Below are 17,439 nucleotides of genomic sequence, written 5' to 3'. Positions count from 1 at the left end.
ACATCACAGGATTCTGCATTTTTTTCTGACAGTGGCTAGTAATTTACTCGTGAGAATCATCCCACTATAGACACTGTGATTGTTCACATAAGCGTTGCTTAGCAAAAGGAGGGCAGGGTTGGACCCTCCTGGGGTCCAGCTCTGTGTAGTTATAGAATCACTGAAACATGTGATGAATATATGGGAGTGGGAATGGAGGAAGCAAAATGAGTTTGTGACTTGAAAAAAAAAGCATGTTTGATTATCTTAGGTCTCCTGTGTACCTTCTTTCCATATCTGCAGAAGAGAGAATATTCTCTGGCAGCTATCATTTATTATTTATTTTTTATGCTTTAATTATTTGTGGAAATCCTTGGCTTCTGCTTGTTCAGCCAGCTCCTCTGACAGTAAAGTTTACACGTTAAGATGTGGGAGGTGAAGCTCTGGTTCAGTGGAAGGAAGGAAGGAAGAAATATTGCTTTGACTGATGGTGATGTAATATTGACCATCTGCAATTTTTATGCTTTAATCTGCTTCTATATGTTTTTCAAATAAAAACCTACACAGATGATGACTTGATTTCTTATTTGGCTATTTCCATTACTTTCTGAGCAGTTCTATTTGGGTTTTCATGCTACTGATATAAACTCTTTACATTTAAATTTAAGGTTTGTTTTAGAGCCCAAGCATTTGACTTTTTATGCAAACTGTGTCCATTCTTTTCTAAAACTTTGTATTTCCCATTCCTCCCATTCCCTTCTCATTTCTACATTTCTGTTTCTTCTTCCCTGTTCTCCTGCCAGACAGATCTTTTTTTTCTAGGCTATCATCTGAGTTTTCTTGGATACTTCTACTTTTTCCACCTGGCAATTCTGTCTGGGTGGAGTTTGGAGATTTTGGGTGATTGTCAGGGATTTCTGGACATCTGGCAATCCATTTGAAACAGGATGGGAAACTTTATATGTGCCTCTGCCCACATGCAGGTGATGCCTCCAGCACATGTAGAGGCGACTGCATAGATCCCAGGACCACTGGCCTGCAGAGTATGTGCTACACAGGTGGTCTTGAGGCAGATGGTAATTCCAGCCTGCCTGAGGAGATCCGAGTCACAGCCAGTCTGTGGGGCGGTGAATTCGCCTGCTGCTGCTGTGTCCCAGTCCGCGGGGCCAGTTTCGTGCACATATGCGGTGCTGCTGGTCCCAAACATGACGGGGTGTCGTGCAAACAACCTGATTTCTTCCTTTGATTCAGGTTCTGGGCTTCTCAGTCCTCCGTCCTTCACTCTGCTTCCCCATCCCTTTCCACCTGGGGAAACAGAAATTTGGAGATTCTTCCTGATACTCTTGGAACAGAATAAAATTAACATGTCGGGGGCAAGCGAGAGCTCAGGGACTTCGGTCACAGCTTTTCAAACCTGGGGAGAGGGGTGGTATTGAGTGCTATTTGGGCTGATTCTCTCCCTTGGTTCCTCCCAGCGTTGGTTTGTCTCATATGATAATCATTATTGGTAACAGCTCCTAGGCCTCGGTGCCAGAAGGGTTTTAGGTGATATTGAAACCAACTGAGCATTAAGTATCTACAAGAAACACAGGCTTTTGGCTTTATGTTTACAATCCTTTGGTCTCCAGGGGGTTTACAAGTGAGGTAAGCTTTATTCACAATTTGAAGGTTGGGGAAGAGAGGCAGTACAGATTAAATCCTTCTGTAGGCATCACCTAGCTGGGCAAAGTCTCCATAATCCCACCCAAAGCGCTGTATATTCGATCACACTCTTACTGTTCCTCGTGCTTCCTCTGTTCCAAAACCTTTCCTTTGCTGGAGAACCTGTCATCCTTGCATGTCAGAAATCTCTGCTGATAGATCCCTGGCAGTTTCTCTTCCACAGCTAACCTTAGAATCGGAGCTGCTTCATAAAAGCGAGGAACAACAGAGGGAAAAATAAAGCATTTCCTTAGGAATCCCGGATACAAGACACGAGCCAGGATTCTGGGAAAGCAGCCTTTGTGTTTTGATCTGATACAGTTGATGCCTAAAAACTCAAACCAAATGACTTAAATAAATTCCACTGACACTGCCAGGAAGTGTTCTAGATACAGTAATGGTACATGGAAAATCAATATTTATTATCATTTTAACTGAAAAATTAAAAAGATTTGCTATAAAATGCAAGTGCTTTGCAACATTTTGCATGTTCAGAGCATGCCCTCTAGGGTGCTATTAATATAGTTTGTCAAGTGAATGATGCATTGTTTATGGAATTATAGAGATGTAGCCAAATCTTTTCTCTCTCCTCCCTTCCCTCTTCTCAAGTGGTGGCAGCAGGTAGCTGGAGCTGGTGGATCATTTCTAGGCCTCTGGTGAAGAATATATATTTTCAGAAGTAATCTACTAATTGGTTATGCAAACCATCTCCCAGCTGTGTCCCAGTGCCTAAATGCAGGGAAATCCTAGCTCTCAGGTCTGGAAAGAGTAATGCAATAAAAACCTGTTGTCATGTGGTAATTGAGGTCCAAGGTTTACAGCATCATCATAAACATGATGCATTCAAATGCAAAAGACCAGAGTGAGTCCAGCTTGGGCAGGAGTATCAGAAGTTTATTAGTACTCTGTGCCCTGGTGCACTTGCTCGTTCAACGCATATTGAATTTGGAAAGGCTTAAACCCTGCTTTTAAATAACTTTTCACAGTTTATTTTCCTTTAGTAGACACATTTATTGCTGTGATTTGCTGGATTTCACCTGACACTTGTTTTCTGTAGAGCATGGCAATTTTTTCCATGAACTTTCTTTTTCACTTGGATGCCAAGAACTAAAACTAGAGCAGGCACAATGTAGGACCATTTACACACATGGTACTGCAGCCAGGTTTTCATATTTCCCTTTAAAATCATAAAGATCTGGGTTCAGACATTTCGTTGATGACCTACTGACTGATAGAAATGCTCCTAAGGTGGCTTGCTGTAATGGTGATCAGAAGTTAACCTTTTTTTTTTTCCATTGTAAGTGTTGGGAACTGACTTCATTATCATTCACAGAAATGTGTAAAAGCACAACAAAAACTTTCCAAAGACTCACACACCCAAGACTTCACGTTAATAAAACAAGGAAATACCCTGAAGAAATTCAGATTGACTCTGGTACTGTTGCGGGTTAATTGGGCAAAATGCCGTAACACCTGAGTGCTTCGAAAAGCATACTGATAAAATTCACAATGTAACAGGTTTTCTCTGATAAAACCAGGGATATTTGCTTGATGCCTTCTGGTGTTCCAAGATAAAACTGAGCAATTACACAGAAGGGATTTTTCAAACCTTTTTGAGCCAAACTACAAACAAGGCTCACTATTTTTCATGTACTGTAGTTAATTCTGCAGATCTGTAGTGAATAATAGATTTTTGACAAACAAGTAAAAATCTGGATCTAATTAGTTCTGCTAGAGATGTTGCAGAATGGAGATCTCTCTTTCTGACTCTTACACTGAAAGGGCTTATAGTTTAATTTTTGAATAATTTAATTGGTCTAGAATCTGATTACAGCTATAAAGATTTGAATCAATAATTTCCCATGGACTTTCAAGAGTTACTTTGAGTTGCTACAGCAGGGAGGAAGAAAATAAATCAGATCTGTGTTTTAACTTTACCCAGTATTGTGTTCTGCTATGAAGGAAGGAAGTAAGTCGCTGTATTTCTCTAAGTCTTTGTTGAGTGAATTGAATGCAGTAAAGATACATACCACTTCCTCCCTGAAGGTACTATTTTGATTTGTACAAAAAGTGGTGCTTGTGTCAACTGAAATGTGTTTAAAGGATTATACAGCATCATCTACCTGGCTAAAGGATGTACATGAACTATCACGAACAGGATGAGAACTGTCAAAGCAACCAGTTTTCCTAGGTGTAGCAATATCTCCATCCCTTAAAATTACACTCAATAATACATTCAGATAGAGTCTCTCTGCTGTCCATAGCATACACCTTACATTTTTTGTATTTCTGCCCACCTATAGTCTTATATCTTGTCTCATATCTTGAAACCCCCTTTATCCAGATGGTGGTATGATTTGCAGCAAGAACAAGAAAGGATTGATATTTGAGTGGTGAGCCCCTGAAACAGGTTGCCCAGAGCAGCTGTGGATGCCCCATCCCTGGAAGTGCTCCAGGCCAGGCTGGATGGGGCTTTGAGCAGCCTGGTCTGGTGGAAGGTGTCCCTGCCCATGGCAGGGGGGTTGGAACCAGATGAACATTAAGGTCCCTTCCAACCAGAACCATTCTATGATTCTATGATAAGATTCATAAAACATAAGAACTAGGGGAGAAATGCCTACAAATGGCAAACGTGCAAGATGCTTCTTGAGAAACTGAGCCTGTGTCTGCACCTGAATGGGAAGGCAAGAGTGGGAGCTCTAAGGTTCTGGCTACCTATTCCCTTTAATAAAATAAATCAGAAATCTTACAGGACTTCAAAGAGTAGCTTGCTTTTCATCCTTTAAAAACTTTTTACTTCTCTGTTTTTCCTTATCCATTGGGATCTAGCTATTTTCTTCAATCTTAAATCTTTTTAAATGATTTTTTACTCTTACACTTTCTTTAAAAGGAAGGTACCACTGGGAAAATTGTATGCCTTCTGCTGAAAATCTCATAGCAGATGATTAATATCTGCTACTTTGATAGGGAGCCTGAAACTTCAAAACCCAGGAGGAGCTCAAGCATTTCACTGCTAGCAGCTTGCTCTGCTCTGAAACCAGTGCCCAAGACCAGTGAAAGACTACCCATCATCAGGATATGCTGTAGATTGCCTAGTGATTTAGTTCTGAGTAAAGAAAGAGGAGACTAAAGCGTGTAGCCACACAGGGGAGGGAGCTTTAAAAGTAGCAGGACTACAACATTGCACATGGATGATGATGGGAAGGGGGTGTCCTCCACTGATCCCCACTCACTTCTCTATTCTCTCTCCCTCTGTCTGGTATCTCAGGGAGAATAGCAGAGGGAGAAGATAACCTTCATTTCAAAGGTTGGACAAAAAAAAAAAAAAAAAAAAAAAGCGCAGGATCTGGATAGGATGGGTTTTGTTTCTGTCCCAGTTCATCTAAGCAGTGTGTTCAGCTGGAGTCAGTGCAGCCTTTTGTTTACAGTAAGGTCTGTCTGCTACATACATGGCAAAACTATCATGGTCAGAGGCAAGAAGGAGGTGGAGAAAAGGGGTGAGTGAACAAAAGGAAGAGAGGAAGTAGAAAGGAAAAGCACAAGGAAAGCATTTTTTCTCTGAGTGGTTAGTGTGGCCATTCCCATTATTAATGCTATGATTTGCCTTCCTTGATAATTGTGTGCTTACTTGACATAAAGCTCTGGTTATTTTCCAGATATTTGATACGATCTTCACCTCATATCCACATCACAGCATCTCATCATTCTTATTTTGACTCATACTTTGACTTACAGAAAATCATCCCCTATTTAGTGGCCAATAAAACTTGCGATTGGAGATACTGTTATCTACATTAGGTAAGGGATGCTACACAGATAAATACAGGCCACTGCTGTCTAAGATTGCTGGTACAATCTTTTGTCAGCTCCTGAACACTTAAACCATATAATGATTCTATGAGTTAAAAACATGGGGCAAGGGGCAAGAGAGAAAGCAATGATGTGACAGTTGAGATCAACAAAAACCAAATGTCTGATCGCCAATTTCAACTGGATTTGCCATTTTTTTGCTGAGATTTTAGCAAGGTTTAGCAAGCATACTGTTTATGCACAGGTCCTATTGCTATCTCAGCCCTTGTACATGTCATTTGCTACTAGAAAACAGACAGGCATCAGGGAGGCTGGTTTCTCAAAAGCATGTTTTCTATCTTCACCTTGAACCAAAGTTTCTAAAATTATGGTTTCTAGAGCTTTCCCTTACACATGGGGAGAGTTAAATAACAGTATTAACTGTGTGGTGTGTGCTGATGTAGCGTGACTTTTTTATAGGTAACATTTGTGTCGTAGCAGATTGTCTATTTAATAATTCTTAACAAAGAGAAGGAGAAAGGCTATGAAAAGCATAACTAGCTCTTGAACTTATAAGTTACCCAGTATCCTCACCCTTACATTAACTTCAACCTGAGTTAAGTGTTTTGAGGTCCTTCATGAAAGGATATAAGAAGGGGAAAAAAACCCCAACCAACCAACCAAAAAAAAAGCCTTTGAACTGCTATCAATACCTTATTTATTTTCTTTTCCTTAGCAAGGCATGAAGAGCACAGTTTGCAGTTTTCCTGCAGCAGACTAGCCTCAGAGATCAGCCTGCTGGTTTGTAATACTGGACTTTATCCAGCACAATGAAAACAGGGAGTATATTTCGGTCTTTTTTTGTTTTGTTTTGTTTTGTTTTTTTCTGTTTGGATGCAATTGCTAGTGTCTTTTATTAGACTTAATTCTATTATACGTTCACAGCTCTGGCTCTAGACCTAATTACCACTTCTGCAAAGCTACCACCACACATACTGCACATCATGCTGTTCAGACCTTTGTGATTCCCTTTTCATTTAAAATTCCTAAATATTTCAGTTTCTGCCCAACCCAGACCACAATAAAAGAGTAGTAAAACCTTCGCCTGCCCTTAACCTTGTATACAAATAAGATCAACCCCTAAGCTGTTCCTGTGAACAAGGAATTCCACTTGTTGGCCAGATCTACAGTTGTTCCCTGAAGTGCTACTCTGGCCTGTGCATCAAAAGTTTCACTACAGAAACCATTCAATTTAGATGAGCTAAAGAGAGTAAAATGATTGTACCATGCTGTAGCAAAAATTTGCAGACTGTGAAATTTGTCCATAGAAGAACAAACTGCTTTAGAAGAGTAAGAATTTTTCCAAATACCTTCCCAAATCTAGCACTGATTTGGAAACAACCTTCCTGCAAACTCTAAAATTAAATGGTAAAATTTGACATCAGGTAAGAAGTTATTTTAGCCACAGCCACCATGAAAGAGCAGAAGTAGAAGGTGGAGTAGGAAGAGAAACATTGATAAAGATTGGTGACTTTGGAGAAGGAGAAAGATATAATTCTGTTCACTAAAAATGCTGCTTCAGTGGTGACCGAATTATTCACTGACTTGGCAAACAGTTTCTGTGGAAAAAGCTCAGTCATATTGACACTTTTTTTTTCTTCAGGACTTCCAGAGAGTCGTTAGGGAGTATGCTTGTGAGACAAGTCCGTAAAAGCCTGAGGAGACCCTGATGGGCTTTGCAGAATGGCAGTTTGCATTGTACCCTCTTACCCCTGAGGAGATTCACCTCTGAAGGTTGTCCCTGGGGTGCAGGGTTGCTCCCTTTCTTAGGCCCCCAAACTGTATGATTATTTATATATTATGCAGTTCCTTCAGCGATTTTATAATCCAGCCATAATTAGCGACTGGTGCATTTGAGGTGGCCGCTCATGTTCCTGTTTCCCACCTGAAACAGGGAAGGCTTTAAGACCCTGCAGTTCAGTGGCTTCAGTAGCCCTCTTAAACACTGGGTGAAAGACTGCAGAGTGATTCATCCAAGGGAATTTTTAAATAGCTAAAGCTGGGAATGGTGTTCAACCATTGACATTAAGTGCTTCTGGTTTAGGTACAGACATATGCACCAAGATCCCATGAGGTGTCCAGTCTCCTATCACAGCCAGTGGAGACCAACTGGAACAGTCAGCCAGTACAGAAACAGTGCAGTCTGTAGAATCTGGAGCAGTAGTTCAGCTCAGTTGAGTTTCTGGCTGGTTATCTGAACAGCTGGCTAGGACCTTTTGATGATGCTGGCTAGATATCTGTAGACCCCCTAGATGAGGGGAACTTAGACCCCTAGAGGTTTAATAGGTGAGAGAAAATCTAATCTTATTTTCCAGTGAAGTCTACCTTTATTGTCCACCTTCACAGCTTGGAATCTGTTATGGACATACAAATGTCTTACTCCAGTCCATTAATTAAAATATTAAGTGCAGCTTGCAGCAATGCTTGTGGTCTGAAATCTATTTCAAAATAAAGGAAATATATATTTTGTACCTCTGTTGCTTAGCTTAGAATGAACCTGAAGGTCCCATTCAAAGCATTTGTTGCTTATAGCTTTTTTTCACTGATAGAAAATTTTCTGCTTGTATTTAAAATATCTCTTCTCACCTTTTTGATGTCAGGTCAAAGATTGCTATGAGAATATACTTTTTTTTGACCAGCTCTGGTCCACTGACACGTATATAGCCACCTGGTGCTAATGTCAAATGTGGTTGTTTATGCTGGAGTGGCTAAATCTACAGTCATTAGGCAAAAAAACCCACCAACAGCCAAACTACAAAAAAACCCAAAGCCAATAGATTTATTTGTGCAACCTGTCTATATTTTTGCCAATAAAACTCTTCAGGATAGTGTAGACAGCTCCTTTATTTGTACCTCAGTGGATTCTATCTAAGAAGTGATTTTCTACTGCCCAGAACTCACCATGGAGTTAATTTTAAGGAACTCTATTTACCATTCTTGTGGCAGACACACATGAAAGAGCAAGACACAGTCAATGATGCTTTCAGTCTATTCCACCCCAACATCAAACATCTCTGTCACAGTGACACTGGGATCATAGTCGAGTACTCATTAAAAAATAGAAAATCAACTCAACATTGTGTTACTCCAATACAGATTACAGAGCCTTTGCTTGTTAAGTTTCTTGTAAATGTTAATCAACCCCAGTCTTTTAAATTCTTCATCCTGGACATTTTGTAGCCGTGTGCCTGTATATAGCTGCTGTGCTTTGGGCTGAAGTATGAGCAGCAACCTTTTTATGGGTCTGCTGTTAAAACTCTAACATGAGATTCATCAAACTAAGTAACACTGCTAATCCTGTAAGGGTCTCTTCTTACCCAATGAATGATTTACAACAAAAGAATAGTTTTCTTTATTAAAACGTTCTCATGCACTAGAGGCTTTCGTACTCAAACAGATAAGAGCTGCCACTGTTGCGTTAGAAGAAATATGCTTTTCACTGGGACAAAAGGAACGAGGGAAAGTGCATCAGTCATTGTCTTTCCATGATTTTCTTTCTTTTCTCTTCTCTAGAGATTAGTTTGTACAAAACCATGTTCATAGTTTTGCCAGTTTTCAAATTTGAGAAATATGTAATTGCTTTACTGTGCAATTCAGCCCAATGGTACTTTCTCTTATTGTATTTGTATATATCATTCTTTTGTTTTGGAAAATATTAAGGTTTTGTTAAATCATAAAATACATTGGAACATATTTTCAGTGATATCTGATGACCTGATCTTTTAACTATCATCCCAAATCTTATGCATCTCAGTACTTCCAAATATTTCCAGAAAGGAAAACTCAGATATTTCTGACTGCAAATTGCATAGGTCATGTGTTGCAAAATTCAAACTGTGGGCACACAGTCACATTTTTTGTCTGAGGAAACATGATGGTGATAAATGATTGTATGCAGAAATGTTCAGTGCATGAAACTCCTGGGGAAAAAGTCTGGAGAAACATTCATTTTAAGAAACTGATGTAGAGACAGTGTAAAACTTAACTTGACATCTATTCATTTTAAAATAATCTAAACCATAAATTTTCCTACAAAAATTCTGAACTTATGAAAGGAAATTTTCCTTAGTTTTTTCTCACAAAAGGAGACCCTAAACTGTTTGTGAAGAGAGTCTATCAGTTGCTATCAGTTGCTAACAGTCTATCAGCTGCCGAGCCCACTGACTTCCTATGCTGCAATGAAGCTAACTACAACCAGCTGCTAAATATGGTCTCAATCCAGCAAAACACTTGGCATGTGCTGAGCTTTGTCAGGGCGAGTATTTGGGTTAAAGTTACTGGGATTTTCTGTATACCTGGAGTAAAGTTCATGCTTTAGTATCAAGGTAGATTGGGCCTTTCACATTCCTTCCCTCTTACCCACACATAGGCATTGCTGACATATTCCTTAACATGCCCGCGGCAAATGTAAGCAGTTCTTGCACAAACACCAAATTAATGGAACAGAAGAAATTCTTAGAAATCTCTTAAATGATGGAGATGTCTGTGCAGTTTTCTAGGAAATAAAAAAGGTATTGGTGAAGCCATTTATTTATGATCTTTTAAGTATGCAATCATAACATGGTCTCATAAAACAGATTCTTTATGATGATGGATGGGTTCATCAGCAGTCTTCCAAGCATACATTTATCCATGGATTTGTGCTGGCTATTATTACATAGTGAAATCTATACAGTAAATAATAATTGGAATGCCATACACAGTACAAGCCAGAAGTGCTTCTCACATATGATCACAAAGGTTGTCAAGTTGCAGGAAGACCACTCTGACAGTTATCAGATGCTTGCTCTGGGAAACATGTAGATCTGTATTATAGTGCTTCGGTAATATTCACCTTGCTCTTCCTTCTTGTTAAGCATAGAGGTGTTACAGCATAATTGGTGGAAATTCCAGTTTTAACAATGCTTGGTGTTTTTTAGCTAATAACCATGAAAATTTTCAAGAGTGCGCGCTGCCTCCTTGCAGCCACCCTCCCCACCTTGTGTTCTAGCGCTGATTACAGGACCAGGATGTGCATGGGGGAGGAAGAGACCCCGTTCATCCTCAGCGTAACGCAGTTACTGTCCCTCTGTTGAGACTGCTATGGGAGTGTTTTATTAATTTCTCATTATATTCTATCATACCTGTCAAGTGGCTGTCACAGAATTCCATGAAGCATTTTCTAGTGGAGTTCTCCCTCTCCAGGAATGCAGGCTTGAGGGCAGAAAGAAAAAGGCTTGGGAAGCAGAGAGCCTCAAAGGATTTAAAGCGGAATTAAGGAGTGAGGAGCTTGGAAAGGAGAAGACTTCCCTGGGAAGAGAATGGCAACTTGGAAAAATAGAAAGGCAATACACAAGTGGGATTATGAAACAAAAGGACAAAAATAGACACCTAGTACCAGGGTCCCATGCTTTATTTATCTTTGATTTCTTTCCTGTTCATTCAATACTGCTCAAACTTTAATGAACAGGTCTAGCCTCCATCTCATAGGTGTCATGACAATGACAATTAAACACAACATAAAGGTACAGGAATGACACAAGAAGTACATTTTGACAGATGTTTTTTACATACAATTTAAAGGAGAAATTTTTGTGGGAGATAACTTTTTTGGAAAAACCTACTCTGTGCTCATCATTAACGGTTTGGATGCCATGCATCAGGATGTACGCAGCAGGTTTTACGTATTTTACTTCTTTTCTAGATGCTTTGATAAAAGTGGGAGTTCGTACAGCACACAGATATAATTCCAAAATGGGCACCTCTCAAGCTGCACATTTTCTCTGTGACTGACAGTACAATTGGGAGACATTTGCTGCACAAAGGAAAAGTGTGAGGAGGTCTTTTTCTGGCTAAGCTCACAGCATCATTATTATGTACAGTGGTGTTCATATGCAAGACCCGAAGTGCCAAAGTGCACAGAAACATACTTGAAGTGTTGCTCCTGAGACTCTGCAGCAATCATATTCTGTGCAAGTCAGAGATTAAGGGAGTCATCTGAACAATCAGCAGTGCATCTGTCTCACATATTATATACAGTCTGAAGTATCCCTCAATTTTTTTTTTGTAAAACTAACATCAGTGTTTACCTATAAACAGACACAGAAGTCATTGCTAACTATACTCTGCTTTGTATACAATGCTATTATATAAAGAGCTCAAGCAGCACGTCTGCCTGCCTAGATGTGTGTGTTCTCCTACTCCAGCTGCCAACAACCTAAATTATTCAGCAAGCCTTGATCATGCCAAGTTTTTAGTCAACAATGGAGATCCTGCCAAAGAGCTAATAATGTTTAAAAAAAAAAAAGCAATGTTTGTGACAATTAACAGAGCCTGCAGCCTGCAAAGAGAGTTGGACTCATTTGTAAAGGAAAATTTAAATGATATGCTTCATTATAAATGGTCCCATGCAACACATTGCTAATCAACCAGAGCAGCTTCTTTTTTTCTCCTCCCTTCCTATCAGATAAACCAAACAGCAGCATGAGCCAAAGTTCTTGGCCACTGCTTGCTATAGCTATAAATGTGGTGTGGTTATCTATCAGTATTATAATCGGCTCAGATCAAACCGAATAATTAGCACTAAAGTGGATGAATAGAGCCCCAGCCTCTTATCTTGTCTATTAATAATAAGTATAACTTCACAGCCAAATCAAGAGGTATGTTATTGTACCCCTGAGAGCCTGTTTGGGTAAAACCCCATGCGACCTCACCACCATAAGCAATGCAGATGGGACAGTGTGTGCCTGTAATGATGAGTGGCCAGCTGCCAGCCCACCCACCTCCCCCCCCCCCCCCCCCCCCCCCGCCCCCCAGCTCTACAGCTCAAAGTGGGAGCGAGAGAGAAGATAAACAAACCATGCACAAATATGAGAGCCATTTGTGGGGACTCCTTCCTTCCCTTGTCTTCCTTACTCACACCACCTCAGTTAATTGCTTTTCATACAACAGAGCTCTGCAGAGAAGCACCTAAGAGTAACTGGTGTTTTTCACCCAAGCTCACTATGAAACTTAAGTCATGTGTTATAGTGGCACTGTGATGACTACAAATTGCTAAAATCTTAGGAATAGCATCCAGGCATGCTCTTATATTTAAACCCTGGTACTTACCTACTAATTATTGTGTAGTATCCAATGCAATAACAATCATTATACTTTGTACTGCATTACAATATTACCCTCATTTTAGGGTCTTTAAGAGTTTTAAGCCACAGTTATCTAATTAATGTCAATTCAATTTTGCTTATTTTAATAATTACAGAAGTTAACTCAAAGGAAGGTTTTCAAGTTTTGCAAGAGAATTAAGTGCTTACTCACTGTTTGGGAAACGCTTACCACAACTCATCTGCAGTTTACTAATCACATTCAGTTTGGTTTTATTGACAAAAATATTTGTAAAGTGCACAGCTATAAACGGCCTGATTATTCAGCTCACATCAGTCACAGAAGCAGAGATTTATTTATCTGAGGTAGCTGAATACTTTTTGAAAGTCTCTCTGTATCTGAACTGGAATGAACCTAACCCAGCAATTTCTGATTGGATTTGCTTTTGAGGCTCAAGCCGTGCTTTCCCTTGTGATGTTTTCCTTTGAGACTTAGGTTGTGAAAAAAGATTTGGGTTGCCCCATTACTAAAAGTGGCTAAGATAGGGAAGTGAAGAAGGAAAGATTACATGTCTTCTCCCTGTGGAAAAGCTGGTGGTGGACCTAGCAGTGCTGTCTGGTGAAGGAAGAAGGCTTTTTACCTTTTATTAGAAGCAGATGAAGGCTGCCAGCTCTGGAACAGAGCAGGAGGAGAGAGAGAAGTCTGGATTCATAAGAAAGCATTAGTGTTAGTCTGCTGCTGTGTATAATGGGATTAAATGTGGCTTAGAGGTTTTTTTTCGTTTTTTTTTTTTTGTGTGTGTGTTAGCTATTAAACATTTAGTAATGCAATTAATTTTAGTAATAATTGATTATTAAAAAAAACACACACCAAAACCAAAACCAATGTCAGACTCATTATAGGGGACACTGATACCTGCATTTAACCATGAGAAATGTACAGCACAGTTCCTTATAGACCCAGGCATTTACCTATGTGGCACCAAAGGAGACAGCTACAGCATCTTCAGAGGAGTAATTCCCAATGCAAACACTTCCAAGCTGCAGTAAGGCCACATTTGGGCGAGTACCTGAGTGTATTTGGCAGCAAATAACGGGAAGAGTTACTAAATACAAATCCTTAACAAACAGTCCAGGTTCAGCTCTGTCCTGGTTCAACCTCAAATAAGTCAATGGAAAACCTCCACTGGCCTCAGGGTTATATCAGACCAAGTCAGGTTTCTAGCTAGAGAAGAAATCCTAATACCTATTTTTATATCAAAATAGCTTTACTGCAAAGTGCATTTTCTACATGGACATGTGGGGAACTGGTATCACTTGTTGGTGATAGTTGGTGGAACCAGCTTTCCAAGGGTGGGTTGTTAGAAGAAGGTCAGGAATACTAAATACTCAGTTTTAAGATGAAATGTTTGATGTACTTCTCATGTGTGCAAAAAGCTGTCTGTTGCTGACACCAATGCCTTCCAGAAAATATTGTTTTTCTTAGGGAAAGCAGACAGGACTGAGGTGTGAAAGCAGGACTTGTGGTGGAAGGCTGAGCCCTGAGCCATGATGCTCTACCTCTCATGGCTGACAGCAGGATTGAGTTGAAATGATCCTTTTTTCAGTTTGTTGGTTTTTTTTGCACCACCTTCTTTTGCACCTTTATAATCCAAAATGAGATGCTTAGTAAAGGAAATTAAATTGGGATTTACATATACAACACCCAGCTTTGTTAAGATCTCATTCATTGTATTCAGAATAAGACAAAGCCTGCTATTTCATTTAATTCAGTCAATCATCTCTCTGAAGAGTGGAATCTTGAATACATCTGAGTGATGACCTGAGCCCTGTGCCAGTAAAACTCTCCATCTCTTGTCATCCCTAAGATAACAGGCTGAGAATCACCACTTCTCTCATTTTTCTCCTTACCGTTCAGTTTATTTCTTTCTGAACATCCATCTGGCATTATTGTGCTTGCTTAGCAAAATTCAGGACAAATAAAAAAAGGAAGATAATTTCTTCAAATTCTAAAGTAGCTGTTAAGCTACATCTGCCCATTCAATTCAACCACCAGCAAAGACTCTGCCTCTGCCAGACATGCAGCTGTACTTGCAGCCGTGAATCAAGTCTGGAAATTCATTTCCAGACTCACTAAAAATCTACTGGAGACACAGGCAATGAGTAATATTTTCTGTTTTGTGTATGTATGGATTTAATATAGACAGAAATTTGGCAAAAGAAGCTACTCCATATTTCCAGCATCCTATCCCTGTAGACTAAGTGTTAAAATATATATGTATACAATCTCAGACATGCACATTTATACATACTGGGATACATATACAGCCATATATGCACATGCAACCCTTCCTATTCAGCTGGACAGTCACTAACACCAGTTCTCTGTTAAAAAACAAGAGAAGAGAAAATGATCAATTTTTTATAGTATGTTACCTACAAGCACAGACATGAGTTTGGTAACCATGCGTTCATTGCACACAGACTGTAAAATATTTATGGAGACAATGTGATTTGGGTCAAAGCATTAAATAAAGTAAAAGTTGCTTTATTCAATATGTGATGAACAGTATCCATATTAAAAACCAGAGGGAAAAATGTTCAAATGAAAAAATATGCTTAAAACAAATTCATCTGTTCAATGTTCATGAATGTTTTAAGAAATGTAGACAAACAAGTCTTGAAATCCATATTTACTGTACACAAATGAAAAACTGATAGTATTTATTTAATCCAGAGGGAGAAGTGACTAAAAATTCAGTATTTAATGATCAACACAAAAATATTTGTCCTTGGAAATTACCATATTATTTATTGTCAGGTGAGTTACAATAGGGTTATAGCCCTTCTCTTGATAAATTAATAAAGTTGTTAAGTCAATGTTGATCTAGAAAGAAAATATTTCTTCCAAGTGTAAGAATATTTTTTTAAGCTTGGATTCTACAGTATTTCTGCATTAAAATATGAGGAGAATGAAAAGTGAATTTGCTTGGCTATGAGACTTCGGCTTCATAAATAATAAAGATTACAGAAAGATCCAATCCCATAAAAACTTAGGCACAGGCTTCACTTTACGCATGTATGAAGTCACACTCAAATTGAAAGTTTGTAAAAGAAAAGCAACTTAAACAGCCAAAAATATTAAACACTGATGACCTGCAGGCACTTGGTCCATATGACACATATGTAAAATACAGTATACCTGAAAAATAATTCACAGACATATAAAGACTGTGCAATTCTTGCTTAATCGAGACAGAAGATAAAGCAGTTTGGTTTTCTTACCCAATGGATGTCAGAAGGAATCTACCCACCCTTTAAGACCTCACCAGCTCTGGGACTTCCTACCTACCATTTTTGTCTTTTACCATATACACCTTAGTATTAGGTTTTCTACTTTTCCTGCTGTCTGTCAGTCTATCACCTTGTCTTTCTGAAGCTGAATTTCACTGTTGCTTATAGAACTAGCACCTAAAATGCTAGACACTGATCTTTCTTTTTTTTTTCTTTTCCCCCCCCCATTTCCCTTTCAAAACTTAACAACACTGCAGTGCTTAAAATAGCAGCTGGGTAATTATGGCTCAGAAATGAGTTGTGAAGGATGGAAGGTGCTCTGAAGGCTCCATACGTCTGTTGGGCCACTGTAATGATACTTACATCCTCCAGGTCTGATATCACAGATGTATGGTAAAGTACATAAGCATAATACATTTTTGGTAAAATTAGAGCTGCCATGTTTTACCTCACATTTGCCATGAGCTAATAGCATAGACAGAGTCAGGTACCATGGCTTGCAGAACCTGATAAATCATTAAGATGCAGTGACTCATTGTATGTCTGAGGCAGTTAGTTATTAATTTATTTGTTTTAACTTCTAAAAAGTAAAGACAAAACAATCCTGCCTTTTGTAACTTTTAAGCACTGTCAAGAGGATTCAATATTGATTGGAACTTTAGTAATGAATCACAACAATTTATGTAACATGAATCCTATTTCTGCTCATTTATACTTCCAATGAGTTTGTTCAGGATATTTTGCACTACTTATGTCTTCTTGTCCGTCTGTTCTTAATACACCTGCTACACTGCTGCTTAAATACAGCAAAAAAGCCACTGAAGCCTCACAGAAGTCTTTAAAATAAATAGATAGGCGTTACAGAGGAAAGTAACGTTTCAGAAAGAGATTTGGTCTGAACCTTATGTAGAACCCAGTTCAATGGCAGCAAGCTCAAAGCCCATTTTACTCTGCAATATTACCCCAGAGAGTCACTGTTACAGGCAGAATTTTCTTGTGGGAGTTCTGGTTTTTTCCTCTATTTACAAAAATCTGGTGACATACAGCTCTGGCTAAAGGAATGGGGCAAGTCTCAATGAACCTTTCCCAGACACCAGCATGTAGACAATTTGAACTAGAAAGGGACTTACTGCCCTGAAGAACCATCAACGCAGTGTGATAAACTGGGAAAAGCAATATTTGATTTAGACACCATTTAAATATTTTTTTATTTTATTTTTTCTTTTATCCAAATTCTTTCTGGGCTAATGCTGTGAAACAGTGTCTCAATATCTTCAGAAGCAGTCAGCTCCTTCTGCTAGATTCCCAGTTATTACAAAATACAGTTCTAGTGTCACGTTTATTTCCATAACAAGTTGTGGTATCATAGGAAAGGGAATATTTGAAAAAGCCTATACTACAATAAACTATCTACATTTTAGTTTTGAAATTCCCTAATTTTATAAACTATACGTACACTACTATAAACTAGAACAATAGCAATAGACAAAATTCCCACAGAAAAGGACTGGCTATACAAAAGTATCTTATAGTG

Source organism: Falco rusticolus, chromosome 3 (assembly GCF_015220075.1).
Source record: "Falco rusticolus isolate bFalRus1 chromosome 3, bFalRus1.pri, whole genome shotgun sequence".
Lineage (NCBI taxonomy): Eukaryota > Metazoa > Chordata > Aves > Falconiformes > Falconidae > Falco > Falco rusticolus.
Note: the sequence above shows the minus strand (reverse complement) of the source record.